General features: G+C 52.2%; 1 protein-coding gene across 1 annotated transcript in view; it reads left to right on the top strand.

The window, feature by feature from the left end:
- The first annotated feature begins 2,808 nt into the window (after positions 1 to 2,808).
- LOC135198662 (protein HGH1 homolog) overlaps positions 2,809 to 15,852 on the top strand; it is a 67,051-nt gene continuing 54,007 nt past the window's right edge. The window contains exon 1 of the mRNA XM_064226456.1: positions 2,809 to 2,962. The gene's annotated coding sequence lies outside the window, so the exon portion shown is untranslated. The remainder of the gene's footprint in view (positions 2,963 to 15,852) is intronic.

The raw sequence follows: 15,852 nt of genomic DNA, 5'->3' as shown, positions 1-15,852 counted from the left end.
AGACAGTGATTCTATGTGCTGTATTGCCATATACTACATATAACAAAATATTTTGAGATTAGGACTGTCAGTACTTCAAACATAAAATAGGAACTCGAACAGGGGTATGATAGGGTTGGCACTTTTTTTTTTTAGCTGTATTTGGTGCACAGCAATATGGTTGTTATTGACTGTGTTCTCGACTAGCCACCCATAGTTACACGCACTTGGGTAAGTTCCATGGCAAATGGTATTTGCTGTCAGTTAAACAGTCTCCCTTAAAATGGAACCACCTAATGTAACTTGATAAATTAGGGCAACTCAAGATTGAGGCCTCTTTGGCTTCTGCGTAATCTACCTGTAACAACTGACAATAGAAGATGGAAATGAGATACAGGCAGTACCCGGGTTACGACGGGGGTTCTGTTCATGAGACGCGTTGTAACCCAAAAATCGTCGTAAGCCAGAACATCATCAAAGATCCTAAGAAAACCTTACTTTTAATGCTTTAGGTGCATTGAAAACTATGTATAAACTGCATTCTTATTGCATTTTGCCAAAAAAAAACCTTCAAATATTGATTTTTTTGCATTTTTGGTTTCATATTTCTTCTGCCAGATGAGCATTGTAGGCGTCGTAACCCTGGAACATGCGTCGTAACCTTGGAAATAATTTCTGATGAATATAATTAAAAAGCGCCTTACCCTCGGAACGTTGTAAGCCGAACCCGTCGTAACCCGGGGACTGCCTGTACTTTGTCCAGTATTGAAAACTTGAATTATTGTTCTTATGATTGTTCTGATGCCTTAGCAATATTAGTAGTTGTATTACAGATTCATATGGATTACCAAACAAATGTGGCCATTCATCTAAGGAAGTTTATAGAATGAAATAGAAAAACAAACCCAGGAAAAAGTATACAGTAGTATGGTAAAGTTATAAATGATAAAAAAAAAAACTCCCATAGCTGGGGAAAATGCAGGTCAGACTAACAAAAGTAAATAGTCATTCTTGTTTAAAATACAGTAGCATTCTATTTGTAGTCACCCATACTTCATGATTACTGCCATCTGTACCATGGATAGGAAGAGTCTCAAAGTTTTACCACATAGGGAATGAAGACCTCTGGCTATGGGATTTTTCTGTGTGGCTCTTCATGGATTCTGATGCTGTGAAGCAAGTAACGTACATAATTAGCAATTAACAAAGGAGAATGGCAGCTCCCTGTTAATGAAGTACGTGACCAAACGTGCTTCACACGAAAACCTGAACTAAAAATCTCTGAAGTTACCAATTTATGATTTGTAGGGGACTTAGCTTGTACAACAGTCCTCTTCTTGCCTCAGAAGGTTGGGGGTTGTGGGGCTACACTTCGCTTTGCATATGTCAGTATACTTGATCTTGTTTTTGTTTAGATAAAAGAATCTTTACCTGTAACATTTAAACTGAAGTTCTAGATACTTGTTTATGCATTTCTTGCTTATCTAGCACATTTTTTGAAGATATAATACAATTGTAACTTTATATGAAAAATTACATTTTAGTCTTAAGGATGGTTAAAGAAAATTCATTTGTATCAAAACGGGATTTCTTCACGCTGTACCAGACACCACCCTACTTACAAACATTCAACTTACGAATATTCAGAGATACGAACAAATAAGATTGCAAATTAAAAGTGTTCAACATAAAAAGGGTGTAACTCATTCGTAAGTAAGGTGGTGTCTTATACACAAATATTTATTACCTGGGAAGTGGAGAGCAAAACAGTCCATTGGGTTATGCAGCCTTGGTTACCTGATCAGAAATTTCCAGTGTTAGATTATGGTAGAGCCTAAAGAGTCATTGTTAGAAATGCTGGCTAATCTAAAGAAAACAAGTAACAAGAAAAAGTGGTTTTTGTCAAACTGTCCCAGAGTTTACCAAAATGTTTTAGATGATACCTGAGTTGGTGGAACATTGAGGAGTTAGAGCTGTGTAATTCTGGTGAGAAGTTTACTCTCGACGTGGTTCGGAAGTCATGTAAATCCATTGGTCCCGTTGCTGAATAACCACAGGTTCCACGCAACGTGAAAATACCATACAAACAAACAAACAGAGAGGAAATGCTGTCATACAACTCTTAGTCCTTGCTGTTAATTTGATGCTTTCATCCAAAAATATTCAGATAAACTTGTTGTTCCTTGATATATTGTAAAATCTTGTGCAGTTTACTGAAAATTAAAAATATCTATCAAATTGTTTAATTAAAAATCTGAAGTACTATAAATGAAATATATCAAAATGAGAAACATTTAAAAAAGATTTTGTTCTCTAGTTTCGAACGGGGCAGAGAAGATGAGTGATGATTTTATATATCAAATTGATAATCTGGTGAAAAAAACAGTGACTCTTCCACAATAAAACTTGTGTACTAGGCCAACTAAGTGTAGCTGGAAGTCAGGTTTTTAATGGCTTTTATAGTCCTGATATTCAAGTTTTTGCATTCTTTTCTTGATTATCTTTTTTTATTTTTATAACTTCATTTCTATGAGAGGCAGTTGCTTTCGTGTTATTGAGCTCAACACTTTTGTTTTCATTATTTTCCTTCTGTTTCTTTCTGCCTGCCTTAAGAAGTGGAGATATATATGAGAAACACACTATATATCTTATGTAAGCTGTTCCATTGTGCAAGTCCATGTTGTTAATATAATAATAAGTAACTCCGACATGATAATCTCTCTTGGAGACCACTTATTTTAAAGATATGCACATCCCACCATTTCGTTAATGAAATACCGCACGATTCAAAGCCCCAAAAGAGATAATTCATCGCAAAAATAACACCGTTACTGTTATGTAAGTCGAGAAGACGTTCGTAACCCAACAATAAGAATACGGACTTTTGAGGGAGAGCTGTTATAAAGCCAAATCCTCGCTATTACTACTACTAACTAGCACTAACGCATGACAGCTCGTTACTACGACAACAACTACGTTATTTGTGAGTAATATTTATATCTAGTATATTGGGTAGATCCAGGGTACTTATCCGCGGCGGCCTAGACTATGGCAGTTGCGGGTTTGCTATGCAGCTTTACCTGCTAAACAAGAATTTTAAGTAATATTTATTCGGACGACTGTAATTAACCCCCCAGGGGCCAGTACTAAACACGCCGAAATACATTGGACGCCCCAGTCCCCAGTGGATGTCGTATCCGCAGTTACGTTCCTTGCAGTCCGTGCGGACTGCTTCTGTAGAAATACCTGGTAAACAACCGACTGGACTGGCCAACCTGCTGACTACCGCGTTTGTAGCCACCCTCCGAAAAGCACTTTAACACTTCCTGACACTGGAGATGGTCATCAGTCATGAGTTGTTGGTGGTGAGAGGAACAGCTCGAGACCTCTACTCTCCTTTCGAAGTGTTCTTAAGCCTATAAACAAGTCATCGGAAAATTTACAGGATCACAAAACAGTAACAATCACTCATTCTTAACCCTCTTACGCCTAAGCCCTTAAAACCAAAACGTCTCCCGTATGCCAAGGCGGGTTTGGAGTGAGCGCGGAAGCGGAAAAAATAATTTTTTTCAAAAAATCACAGCACGCTTAGTTTTCAAGATTAAGAGTTCATTTTTGGCTCCTTTATTTGTCATTGCCTGAAGGTTAGTATGCAACCGTCAGAAATGAAAAAAAATATCATATATAAATAATGCGATATATTGGTAGCAAAAAAAAAATTCATACATAATTGTATTCAAATAGAGCTGTGCGAAAAACGGTTGAAGCTAACGAGTTACTTTTTTTTTTTGTTGTATTTTACACTGCATTGCAATCATTTTAATATATACCTAACACATTGTAAAACGATCAAAGCAACACAGAAAAAATATTATCACAAAATGATGCCTGAATTCGTAACGCGCGGACGTAAAAAATGTTTGTTCCGACACGGCATACAAACCTTCGGTCCTTTTACAATAGGAAGGTACTAGCGGCAGCTGGATAGGTCGTAAGCTTTCGAACAAGGGGTTCGGTAGTTAACTGCTTGTCCGACAGGCGCGCGCGCGCGACTGGGAGGTAAACAAACCACTTTTGCTTTCGGCCTCACAGTGGATGGACGTGTGTGTTCGCTCTCTGCCCGCTGCTCGTCGTTTGCTTTCTAAGTTTGGTTGTAATTGTGTATGAAAGAGTATTGTAAGTACAATTATTCTCTCTTTGCATATTAATTACGGCTTCATTGAATAATGATGGAATCTCCTCGCCTCGCTACCCCACGGAGACTTTGCCCGGGTATCGAAGGGCGCAAATGCGGGAAGTTTAGATCATTCCCGGAGATTGACCCTCATATTTTGTGTGCTCGGTGTCGGGGGCGCGAATGCACCCGGGCCGAGCCATGTTATGTGTGTAATGACTGGTCGGAGGCGCAGTGGACTTTGTATGAGGGCAGGAAGAAGCGAAGGCCTGCAAAGGAGTCGTCGGAAAGCTCTCCCGCGACTCCTTTGGTAACGGACACTTCGTCTTCTTTCCTGCCGCCCGCTCAACTTCCACGTCTCGCGCCTTCCCCTTCGGGGGGGGTGTCTAGGTCCTTCTCCTCTCCTGACGTGTCGAGTGTGGAGGAGGGCGCTAGATACCCTGACGTAGAGTTGTATTCTGGGTCCTCTATCCGCTCGTCTTCCGCGCGACGGCGGGTAGAGGATCCTCCTAATCACCCGACTTTTGCCTCCTCAGGTGCGGTTGCCGTGAAGGATGACCTCGGACAGGTGTGGCATCGTTGGGGCTGCAGGGCGTGCCGAGTGTCCAGGGTCTGCTCTATCATCTGGCTGGCTCCGTGGCGGTTGGTTACGCATGCAACGTCACAACCACCACCACGACCCTGACAACACCCGGCTACGCGTCACCTCCTCACCTGGTGTACACCCAGCACGCGGTCTCTTGTGGACACCACAACATCGGTGCAGGGGCCAGTCGCCGTAACTCGGGGGAGTGTGATGCCGCCACCTGGGTTTGTTTGCCGTGTTGCCACGACCGGACTTCATGTGCCCGAAGAGCTCGCCCCTGGACCTCCCACCGGTGCCGATGATGTCTGTGCCGCTGGTTCGACCATCTGTACCGTCCACACAGCCTGCCGTACCTGCCGTGACCACCGCTGCTGTTCCTGTTCCTGCTCCTGCCGTCTCGACTGCCGTTCCTGTGATGCTCGCACCTGCTGATGTTGTCCCTGTTCCTGGCGCCGCTGCTCCCGATGCTGGTCTGTTCGGACAGGTACGTCCGGGCCCTGTTGCTTCGGCAACAGCAGCCCCGGCTCCGTCCTGGATGACAGACCTGACGTCGGTCCTGAGGAGGTTGACGAAGAAGAAGAAGAAGAGGAGGAAGGTGTCGTCGTCGTCTTCATCGTCTTCTTCGTCGTCGTCGTCGTCTGCCGCCTCTTCCCCTTCTTCTTCTAAGGCTCCCCCGCCTAAGAAGAAGAAGGTCGCCTCCCCCCCCCCTAAGAAGTCTCCTTCGGGAGCTTCTAAGGGCCCGTCTCGCTCTGGTGAGACGGGGGGTTCTTCCGCTGGTCGCCCTGCTCCTTCGGGAGCAGGACCCGTCTCTTCTCCCGCAAGGAAGAAGACTACGGGGACCAGAGGGGTGCCGACTAACACCGGCACTTCCTCACCTGCTGTTAGTGGTTCGGCCACGGCAGCAGGATCCGTCTCGGCCGCTCGTTCGCGAGAGGTACCGAGTGTACGGTCGCCTACCAGCGACCGTGCAGCCAGGAACCAGACCTCTGAGTCCGCTCAGCGTCAGGTTCACGGCACGGAGCGGAAGACTGGTGACAGCCGCTCACGCGACTCTCACCAGACCAGCTCTCGCTCTCACGGCGAGCGGCTGGCTACCCGGGCGGACGTGACGGTCCATGACCGGCCACGGGCTGAGGCTGGGAAGAGGTCCCCCCGTTCGCCGGCACCAGCCACGGCTGGTACCAGCGAACTGACGCACCGTGAGGATACGCACCGGTCTCACCGTGACAGTGGAGCTCGCCGGTCGCCTGACCGTCGCTCTCACAGAGAGCGATCGGGTACGGCGACCAGCACCAGCTCCTCTGACACACGAGACCGGGGCCGCTGTTCTCGGTCCAGCCGTTCTCCACAGCGAGACGGCTCGACTAGGTCTGCAGCTCGATCGCCACCGCGGGTTGGCGATCGCCTGCAGTCCTCCAAGCCCGCTGGTTCTGCCAGTGAGCGAGGAGAGAGCGTCAGGTCTGCCTCTCCCATACCTTCAACCTCCTCGGGTTACACCGGGAGGGGCGAGGTATTGAGGAGTGATCGTGAGGGGTGCGCCCCTCAGGATCCCGCCACGTCGTCGTACGTACCAGGCTCGGTTCTCGGACCAGCCAGGTCGTACGCACAGGTGGTTGGAGGAGACCTAGAGGGGGCTGTCGCTGCTCCTCTCCTTGAGGGAGGAGGGTCTCGGGAGGTACTCCTGTTCGAGGGACTGGACGGTCCGACTCCACAGGATGCTATCACACCCGAGATCCAGAGGAACTTTGCCGAGGTTAATTGCGCTGATTCGTCAGCACAACGACCTCGGGGAGGATCGCCGCTCCCACCATCCGAGCCCACGTCCCGGCTCGAGTCGTCTGGGCCCGAAGAGGGAACCCAGACCGACGGTGGGTTTGCCGCGTTCCGAGCTTGCGGACTCAGTGCTGGACCAGGTTGAATCGCTTGTCTCCGGACAAGACGGTTCGCTCAAGTCTGGCAGGTCGAGCAAGCTGCTTCCACCTCCTCTGCTACGACAGCGGCGGTTTTACGTGCCATCTGAAGACCCGATGCCCGCCCAAAAAACAGGTTAACCCGGAGTTAGCTAGGCTGACTCCGGGTGTGTCTCTGCAACAGCTCCTGTCCGAGAACCTGTGGTTCTCGCAGCAAGAAGCAAGAGGCACTCGGCCTGGAATCTACCGCCATGGCAGCTTTCCAGGCCGTCTCCTGGCTAGATCTGTGGTCCCTCACAGTATCTAAGGTCGCAGCCAACTCCGGGGGAATTTCTCCCGAAGAGGACTCGGCCTTCAGGAGAGTTTGCCAGTCTGGGGGAAGAGCCATCTCCTTCCTTGCCCACCAGACGGTGAACCTGTGGGCCAACCTGGTTCTCCGACGAAGGGACGCTGTCCTTACTCGGGTTTCCAGGGCGGCCGGGCGTGAGGCGGCGTTGGGCTTCGAAACGGACCTCTACGGAGTTCCACGTCTCTCTTCCCAGGAGAGATGGTGGACGCTGCGGTGGACAGACGGCGCACTGAAGACAGTGACCGTCTGGTTCACCGGCAGTCTCGAAGGCTTCTGGGCAGCCTCGGACTGCGGCCAAGTCTAAGAGCTCGGCTAGCGCTTCCTCGGCTGCTAAGACGGTTGCTGCGTCGAAGCCCCGAGGAATGACTCTGTCTTCTTCGACTTCTAGCAAGGGGGGCCGTAACCAGCCCTCCTCCCAGCCCTCCTCATCCCGTGGAGGCTCTGGGAAGAAGTCGAAGAAAGGGGGGAAACGCTAGGGACGGCGTTCCCCCTCACCTGCTGCCGTAAGTGGGGGGGTGCCTGGCCAGCCATTGGGCAACTTGGCAGCGCTACGGCGCCGAGACCTGGATTGTAGATGTCCTTCGGGAGGGATATCTATTACCCTTCGAATCTCGGCCACCCCTCACCTCCAACCCGGTCCAACAGCAGTCGTACGTTCCAGGGTCATCGAAGGACGTAGCACTCAGACAGGAGATCAAGACCATGCTGAGCAAGAGAGCTGTAGAGATCGTCACGGATCAGTCACCGGGCTTTTACAGTCGACTCTTCCTGGTGGAAAAAGTCTACGGGAGGCTGGCGCCCGGTGATAGATCTCTCTCCCCTGAACCGGTTTGTTGCGGCAGACCCGGTTTCACGATGGAGACGGCACGCTCAGTGCTCGACTCCATCAGGGAGAACGATTTCATGCTTTCAGTGGACCTGAAGGATGCGTATTTTCAAATACCCATTCATCAGTCCTCCAGAAAGTACCTCCGCTTCATCCACGACGGGCGGTGTACCAGTTCAGGGCACTGTGCTTCGGTCTCTCAACCGCCCCACAGGTGTTCACGCGAGTGTTCACTCTGGTGTCTGCTTGGGCCCATTCGCACGGGATAAGCGCTGATGAGGTATTCTCCGACGATTGGTTAGTCCTGGCGAGCTCCCGCTCGCAGTTGCTACAGGACAGGGATCGACTGCTCGAGTTCTGTCGCGATCTGGGGATCGTTGTGAACTTCGAGAAGTCCGATCTCGAGCCCAAGCAGAGGATGAAGTACCTGGGTATGCTGATCGACACGGTAGCAGGGCGAGTCTTCCCCGCAGACTCGCGGATCAGCAGATTCAGGGAGGCAGCCAACCAGTTCCTGTCTCGGCAGGAACAGGTAGCTCAGCGATGGCAAGTCGTGATCGGACACCTGTCGTCACTCGAGAAGTTAGTCCCCTCACGGGCGTCTTCACCTGCGGTCTCTTCAATGGAGACTAAAGGAGAGTTGGTCACAGGCGACGGATCCCCCAAGCTTTCCAGTGTCACTGACACAGGAGGTGAGGCAGGACCTAGCCTGGTGGCTCGACGACAGGAACCTCTTAAGAGGAGTGCCTCTGCGCACTCCCCCCCCGGACATGCAGCTGTTCTCCAGACGCATCGACCGAGGGATGGGGCGCACACCTGGAGGAGTTGCTGACTTCAGGAGTGTGGGACGAGAACGACAAGCACCTTCACATCAATGTACTGGAACTCAAGGCAGCGTTCCTCGCTCTCCAAGAGTTTCAGGACCGCTTGATGGGACACTCAGTGGTGTTGATGTGCGACAACACCACGGTGGTGGCTTACGTCAACAACAGGGGGGCCTAGTGTCTCTCCCGTTGTACCAGTTGACTCGGCAGGTGCACGAGTGGGCTCAGGCACACTCAATAGAGCTGTCGGCACGCTACATTCCAGGGAAGAGGAATGTAGTAGCAGACACGCTCGAGCCGTCGGGATCAGGTGATAGGGACCGAATGGTCTCTACACCAGGACGTGGCGGAAAGGCTCTTCGACCTGTGGGGGCGACCAGTCGTGGATCTGTTCGCCACCCGGCACAACAGGAAGCTCCAGGTGTTCTTCTCGGCGTGCCGACCATGGGCAGCTGCAGAGGACGCTCTTCAACAACCGTGGGACAACCTCTTCGCCTATGCCTTTCCCCCGTTCAGCCTGATTCGCAAGGTGATCAGTCGAGCGCTGGTCACCCCGAATCTCAGGATGATCCTGGTGGCTCCCAAATGGCCACAGGCCATTTGGTATCCGGACCTGCTGGCTCTTCTCGCAGGAGAACCGAGAGAGATTCCCCCTTGGCACAACCTTCTCGCCCAGCCACACGTCGAGCGGTACCACCGAGCAGTCCAGTCCCTACGTCTTCACGGCTGGCTGTTATCCACCATCTCTTGCGAACGAGAGGCTTTTCTCGTAGCGCAGCAACAGAGATGGCTGGAAACGTCCGTCAGTCCTCTGCAGCTGTGTACCAGGGGAAGTGGGCCGTCTTCTGTGGTTGGTGTCGTAGACGGGGTCCTATCTCCTCTCAGAGCCACTCTTCAGCAGGTAGCGGATTTCCTCGTGTTTCTTCGTTCGAGAGAAGCTCCTTTCAGTCCCCACAGTTAAAGGATACAGAGTCCGCCTTGGCGCTCGTCCTGAAACTGAGGGGGTTGGACATCTCGAACTCGTTCGAGATCTCCTTGCTGATGAGGAGCTTCGAGAGGTCTTGCCCACCCAGGGAACTCAGGCCCCCTGCGTGGGACGTGACTCTCGTCCTTAGGAGTCTGACTCGGAACACCGTTCGAGCCACTCCGAGAGTCGTCAGACAGGGATCTGACCCTCAAGACCCTCTTCTTGCTGGCCCTGGCATCGGCGAAGAGAGTAGGGGAACTTCATGGTCTTTCCTATGATGTACGACACTCCAGGGGATGGGGATCCGTGACGCTCGATTTCGTCCCGAACTTCGTTGCGAAGACTCAGAACCGTCAGTCCCTGATGACAGGTTTCGAGTCATTCACGATTCCCTCCCTTATTGGACTTCACCGATTAATGATGCGGATGAGATGCTGCTTTGTCCTGTGAGGGCGCTACGGCGCTATCTGAAGAGAACTCGACACCTCAGGCCTGAGTGTCGACGCCTCTTCGTTAGCACCGGGGTCACCAAAGAAGTATCCAAGAACACTCTTTCATTCTGGCTGCGTGAGGTCATCAGGAGGGCGTATGAGGCTGATGGTAGTGACGACATCCGTACGTCCCGTCCGAGAGCTCACGAAGTCAGAAGTATTGGCCCCTCGTTGGCGTTTCGCAAGAACTTCTCCGTGGCGCAGGTCCTGAAGGCAGGGGTCTGGTCTAACCAGACTACCTTTACGTCCTTCTACCTTCGGGATATTGCCCACAGGTCCTTGGATACCTTTTCCTTGGGACCCGTGGAGGCTGCTCAACAAGTTGTGTAGCTAACCCAGACCCTCGCAGGCTGAACAGCATCGAGTCCTGGTGTGACTGTGTGGATGGATGTGTGAGTGAGTGAGTGACTGGCTCTCTCTTCCCATCTTTTCCTTCCCCTCTACCTGTGGGCAGAGGGCCATGGTCGTCACTACGCTGGATGAGGACGAGATGCAGGTGAGCTATATGACAGAGCCCCATCCTATCCCTCCCTTTCACTAGGGATAGGAGCAGAATATCACCACTTCCTTCTACAAGGGGGGGAAGTGGATGCCTACAAGAGTCAAACCCATGACTTTATATTTGCTCCTGTACAGGAACAAGTTCTTGCATTGCTGGTACGAAGAGATGCGCATGCCCCTCTCTTAGTACTCGGTCCAGAGGTCTGACCATTGATCCTGCGGTGCACACCCCGACCGATCAATTCGGACAGAGGCTTGGATCCCTCCCTCGCTCTTACGACCAGGGAGGCTTCCAAGGTTGGGCGAACACCAGTCTGTTCACAAAAGACTCAGATTCCTCCCACCAAGAAGTGAGTCTTCCTATTGTAAAAGGACCGAAGGTTTGTATGCCGTGTCGGAACAAATGACAATTTGTCCAAAATTGCATTTTTCCTAACTATACAAACCTGAGGTCCTTTTACACATAGCCCCACCTCATGCCACCCCTCACTCTGCAGTTTTTGCTTGGGCCAAAGCAAAAGTGATTTGTTTACCTCCCAGTCGCGCGCGCGCGCCTGTCGGACAAGCAGTTAACTACCGAACCCCTTGTTCGAAAGCTTACGACCTATCCAGCTGCCGCTAGTACCTTCCTATTGTAAAAGGACCTCAGGTTTGTATAGTTAGGAAAAATGCAATTGTTCCGATACGTAATACAAACCATCGGTCCTTTAACAATAGGAAGTAGCTAGCGGCAGCTGGAACGGTCGTAAGCTTCGAACAAGGGGAGAACGGTAGTTAACTGCTTGTCCGACAGTCGCGCGCCGCGCGACTGGGAGGTAAACAAATCACTTTTGCTTTCGGCCGCGGGTGTGAAGGACGTGTTCGTCATCGCTCTCTGCCCGCTTCATCGTCGTATGCTTTGTTTATATTGTGTTTTCTACTAATGGTTTGTTTGACTTGAAAATGAAACTGTAAGTACACTGTTTTCATTTTCATTACTTAATTATGAACCCTTGAATTATGTCTCGGTGCCGAGGACGGGCGCGCTCGCGCCGAGTCATGTATTGGGCGAAGGGTGTAATTGAAAAATGTAAGTACTTTTTTCATTATATTTTTGCCCTGTGCGTTCGTTACCGAGAGTGTGATTGCGCTCGGCACGAACTTTTAAGTTTGTATAATAGAATGCAATGAAAGTGGATTCGCAATTGCAATATTCTTTTCATTTTCATTTATTGATTGCATGAATTTAATCTGGATCAATTTTCGTTCTTACCCGGGAATTGATCCTTACGATTTTTATGTGAAATGAAATCGCAAGTGCAGTATTCTGTTTCATTTTCATATATATTTTATGATAGCATCATATTATTGGATCAAGTTTCCGTTCTTACCCGGGGTTGATCGGGAATGATCTTTCTCCTTTAAGTTCTATGAAGTGAATCGCAAGGGCAGTATTCTGTTTCATTTTCATATTACTTTGCACTGCTGTGCGGGGGTGGGGGAAGCGAAGGTCTGCCAGGAAGTCGTCGGAAAGCTCCCGCGACTCCTTGGTAGCCGATTTCTTCGTCTTCCTTCCTGCCCCCCGCTCAGCTTCTTCATTGTATTTTGTATTGGGGTCTTCCTTGCGTTCGGGGTGGGGCATGTCTTCCCCCCGTGCGTGAGGGAACCCCTCTTACTAATCTATCTATGTTACCGCAGGTGCTACATCCGTGGGAGACGACCTTGGATGTAGATGTAGATCCTCACGAGGTTTGTACTCGTTGTCGGGGGCGAGAGTGCTCCCGCAACGAGCCCTGTGTAACGTGTATGCATTCGTCAGAGGCGCAGTGGGTCTGTACGAGGACACAAGAAGTCATCGGAAAGTCCAGTGACTCCTTTGGTAACGGACGTCCAGTTGTACTCGGTGGGGTCTTTCCGCCGCTCTGGTGGGGTTCTCTCCCCCCAGGCGCGAGGAAGCCCCTCTAAACTAAACCCGACTGTTGCATTCCGCAGGTTTGCCATCAGCGAGGACGACCTGGAACAGGTGTGGGAGTCGCTGGGACTGCAGGGGTTGATTCAGCGGTTGGCGGGGTCGGCAGTGGTCACTCATGATACGGTAACCACTACAACAACCACAATCTCGACACCAGCATATGAGATGTCACCGCACCTGGTGTCCACACCACATGTCGGTAACACCCACGGCTGCAATCCAGAACCAATTCCTGCCGTGCCAATCAGGACGGTGCACCGCCACCTGGGTTCTTTGTATTGCCGACCCCGGACTGCCGCTGCCCAAAGAGTACCCCCCTGGACCTGCCGCCAGTGCCGAGGATGACGGTAGCGGCCGCAGGACGCCTGTCTCTCCTGTGGTACCTGCCGTGCCTGCCGTACCTGTTGCTGTCCCAGCCGCTCATTCCCTTTCAGATCAGGTGCCTGCTGCTCATTCACTTTCAGATGTTCCTGCTGTTCCTGGACCTGTTCCTGTTGTTCTTGCTGTTGGTGATGCTGTCACAGTCTCAGGTCTTTCCGGACAGGTGCAGTCGGGCCCTGTTGCTTCGGCAACTGCCCCGGCTCCTCCTGGATGGAAGACCATGACGCCTGTCCTGCGGAGCCTGGCGAAGAAGAAGAAGAGGAAGAAGGTGTCGTCGTCGTCTTCGTCGTCTTCTTCGTCGTCCGCTGCCTCTCCTTCCCCTTCGACTTCTAAGGCCAAACAGCCGAAGAAGAAGAAGGTTGCCTCCTTCCCACCCCCCTAAGAAGACTCCTTCGGGATCTTCTAAGGGCCAGGCTTTCGCTCAGGCGAGCTGGGGAGCTCTTCTGCTGGTCCTCCTGTTCCTTCGGGAACGGGGCCCGTCGCTTCTTCTGCAAGAAGAAGTCGACGGGGACCAGAGGGCACCAGCCTCGGCTGGTGCGTCCTCACCTGGTGCTAGCGGGCCTGCCGCTAAACCAGTTCCGTCTCGGGCCGCTTCTCGTTCGCGAGAAGCACCGAGTGGACGCTCTTTCCAAGAAGACCGTCCAGCCAAAGTTTTGACGCCCGAGCTCGCTCGCCGTCAAGACAGCGGCGCGGAGCAGAAGACTGGCGAGAGTCGTGCACACAACTCTCGCCAGGCCAGTGGACGCTCTCGCAGCGATCAACTGGCTGCTCGGGCTAACGTGACGGTCGCTGATCAGCCACGGGTTGAGGCGAGGAAGGAGTCCCCGCGGCCGCCGGTACCAGCCACGGCTGGTACCAGCGACTTGACGCGCCGAGAGGACGCTGGCCGGTCTCGACGCGATACAGAGCCTAGCAGGTCACCCGTCCGCCGCTCCCGATGGGACCGGGCGGAGACGGTGACCAGCGGCAGCTCGCCTGACGCTAGAGATCGGTCTCGACGTTCTCAGCCGAGCCAATCGCCCCAGGCGAGCGGTAAGGCTAGGCCTGCTGCTCGACCGTCACGCGGGTTGACGATCAGCAGCAGCCCTCCACGCACGCTGGTCCTGCCAGCGAGCGAGGGGGGAGCGTCAGGTCTGCCTCTCCCATAACGGTTGAGGCGAGGAAGGGGTCCCCGCGGCAGTCGGTACCAGCCACGGCTGGTTACCCAGCGGCTCGACGCGCCGAGAGGAACGCTCGCCGGTCTCACCGTGACAGCCGAGGCCTAGCAGGTCACCTGAAGCCGCTCCCATCGGGACCGGGCGGAGACGGTAACCAGCAACAGCTCGCCTGACGCTAGAGATCAGCGTCGACGTTCTCAGCCAAGCCTCTCGCCTCAGGCGAGCGGCAAGGCTAGGCATGCTGCTCGATCGCCACCGCGGGTTGAACGATCAGCAGCAGCCCTCCAAGCACGCTGGTCCTGCCAGCGAGCTAGGGGGGGAGCGTCAGTCTGCCTCTCCTGTACCTTCAACCTCCTCGGGCTACGCCGGGAGGAGCGAGGTACCTATGAGTGATCGCGAGAGGTGCGCCGCTCGCGACCCCCGCTATGACGCCGTATGGACCAGGCAACGGTTCTAGGACCGACCAGGACATACGCGCAATTAGCTGGAGGCGACCGGTCAGGGGTCTGCTCTCCTCCTTCTGAAGGAGGAGTATCTAGGGATCTATTCTTGTTGGAGGGACTGGACGGTCCTACTCCGCAAGACGCGGTTACTCCCGAGATACAGAGGAATTTGCAGAAGTCATTAAGCTGATTCGTCAGCATAATGACCCTGCGGAAGGATTGCCGCTCCCACCACAGAGCCACGTCTCTACTCGAGTCGTTTTGGGGCCCGAGAGGGAACCCAAACCGACGGTGGGTCTGCCGCGATCGAGCTTGCCGATTCTGTCTCGAACCAGTGTCTCGTCTCCGGACAAGAAGGCTCTCTCAGTTCTGGCCGGTCGATCAAGCTACTTCCACCTCCTCTACTGCGACAGCGGCGTTTCTACGTGTCTTCGGACACCGTATTTAAATACTCCTTCGGTCCTCCTGAGAGGTTTCGACCTCGACGAGGACTGGAATGAGTCGAGGACGGTATCGGCTCTCTCCTGTCAGGTGTCGATCAGCCCCACACCCCGACGACGTTCACAGTGGCGGCAGACCCTTACCTACAGTGAGAGTTCGTAACCCTCCGCGGGAAAACGTTTTCTCCGGACGATACGTTTTTCCCCAGACTCTGAGAGGCCATCGCCGCAAGGCGATGGCTGCTCCTACTCTTCTCCAACTGCTAGTTCCACTGGGAAGGCGAGCGAGTATCCAATTCCTTCCCCATTCCCTCTCTCCTTACGGCTACGAGGGAAAGGGGAAGGATCCTACAGAGATTTCTTTGTAGGATCCCACGTTCGGGACTGCGCTACCGGGGGGACCTTCGGTCCTACCTGACGTAAGCCCCGGTCGTTGAGGAGGAATCCTGCTCCATTCTCGATTTCTACGGGAATCGAGAGGACCACCAGCCGATATCGTTTGACGAATTCGGTGGGGGTTTCGCAGACTGCTTAGAATTCTACGGAATTTCTAGCGCATTCAGAGTGTTCGAGTTTTTTTACGATCTTCAAACACTTACGCGAGACCACGGTCCAAAGTGAGCGAGACGAGAATCCCGATATGTTACACGATAATCGGGAACCTCGCCTATGCTCGAATTCCTGGAATTTCTAGCATTGTGAAGAAGACTGCTGCTGAAAGAAACTATCTCACAGTAGGCGACCAACCTGGAATAGAGGAGATCGGACGGGATATTCCAGTTTTGGCTTGAACTATCGTCTTAGTATTCTGTTCACCATTGAAGCTTTCCTTCGAGGAAGGCTTCTCCTTCACTCTCTTTGATAGAGAACGAA

This window comes from Macrobrachium nipponense, chromosome 22 (genome assembly GCF_015104395.2).
Source record: "Macrobrachium nipponense isolate FS-2020 chromosome 22, ASM1510439v2, whole genome shotgun sequence".
In the NCBI taxonomy this organism is placed as follows: domain Eukaryota; kingdom Metazoa; phylum Arthropoda; class Malacostraca; order Decapoda; family Palaemonidae; genus Macrobrachium; species Macrobrachium nipponense.
The sequence above is the reverse complement of the archived record's forward strand: the minus strand, read 5'-3'. Positions and strand labels throughout refer to the sequence as shown.